Source organism: Temnothorax curvispinosus, unplaced genomic scaffold, assembly GCF_003070985.1.
Source record: "Temnothorax curvispinosus isolate PA1 unplaced genomic scaffold, ASM307098v1 QBEX01005456.1, whole genome shotgun sequence".
Lineage (NCBI taxonomy): Eukaryota > Metazoa > Arthropoda > Insecta > Hymenoptera > Formicidae > Temnothorax > Temnothorax curvispinosus.
In genome coordinates this window covers 1,231-2,857 of record NW_020215236.1, presented here as the reverse complement: position 1 = coordinate 2,857, position 1,627 = coordinate 1,231, and the positions used below count along the sequence as shown (strand labels likewise).

Below are 1,627 nucleotides of genomic sequence, written 5' to 3'. Positions count from 1 at the left end.
CAAACTTTTAAGACGCACGGGATGGCAGCCAAGTACTTTAATAAAGATTTATTATTTTTCATGATTTAAGTACATTTCTAAATAGTTCTAATTCTAATTCCAAACTTGTCTACCAGACGAAATATATTCTTAGTAAGTACATGTATTACATACGTATACAGTAAATACATATGCATATATTGATGAAAATCTATATCTATATATAAAATACTGTGTCTTCAACCATTCAATGATTATTTTCCTTAAACTTTAATACCCAAGCTGGCTGTCCTTTGTGTGCGTTAAGAGGTAAACTTATTTCCAGCTTATTATCGGATTGTTTCCACTGAAATAAATGTTCAAAATTATTTTATCACCATTTTTATAACATAAAGGTTGGTAAAAGTAGTAATACACTTACAGGAATTACTGACGAATAACCAAGTAGATGTATCTGAGAATTCTCCGAAAGTTTAAGCGAGCCTAACGATAAGATATTATAGAATTGAGGCCATTCTAGAATGGAGGCATATAGCTGTTTTTCATTTTTACTTATAGTGTACCATACACTTCCAGTTAAGGTATCATTTTGTACTGTCCAAGGCTTAGTATTGTAAATAGCTTCGCCGTTAATTGCTAGCCAAGCGCCTAAAACAAAAAGTTTACTTGTATATCATTAAGATTATCAGAAAATTGATATCTGAATCGATCAAGACATTATAATAAAAAAATATGATAAGATATAAAAGATGTTTACCCATTCCACGCAATCTTTCTTCATATATTGGTGTAATAATACCATCTTTTGTTGGCCCAACGTTCAACAGTAAATTTCCACCGCAGCTTACAGTAATTACTAATTCCTTTACTAATCCAGCCAATGTATAGTATTCGGATAAAACAGCGTTTCTGCGATATCCCCAGGATTTGTTGTCAATAGTCATACAGTTTCCCCACTTACGTGGAAGAAGTACACCTGGGAAGCAAATTATTGTTAATATAACAATTTAATCAGTTATTAAATAATATCTATTAATTGCCATTAATATACTCTCTTTTACATTTTGATAATTTAGATAATTCTAATTATAACAAGCATAATAATAAATTACCAGGATTAAAACGATCAGCACATGTAAAGAAACCACCGTGATGGCATGGTATATTAATGCCCCATCTATCATTCACCACTACTGTATCTTTTACAGGACTTTCATTGTATAGCCAGGCTTAAAATTCCTTTGATTTCCAATAAGTATCCGTTGCCTCTCCATCTCCATCTGACCAAACTATATCCGGCTTGTACGTTTCTATCAGCTCACGGAATTCTGGCATCACTTTATGGGTGACGAATCTATCTGTTGTAAAATTGTTTCTTTTGTCTGTTACATAGAGAGGATTGTACCATTCAAACCATGAATGATACAAGCCGAATTTTATATGTGTCTTGTTTCGAATTGCTTCTGCCAGTTCACCTATTTCAGAAAAAGTAATACGTATAAGAATGTTTATATTTAATGCAAAATGTTATTGTTATTAGATATATGTCTTCATTATCAACAAGATCCTTTTGAGGCCCCACATCCATAGAATTCCAACTGAATGAATACGTTGATGGCCACAGTGTATATCCTTCATGATGCTTGCT

The 1,627-nt window shown here is 32.3% G+C and overlaps 1 pseudogene; it reads right to left on the bottom strand.

The window, feature by feature from the left end:
- Nucleotides 1–33: 33 nt before the first annotated feature.
- Nucleotides 34–1,621, bottom strand: LOC112454865 (annotated as a pseudogene).
- Between the last annotated feature and the right edge of the window lie 6 nt (nucleotides 1,622–1,627).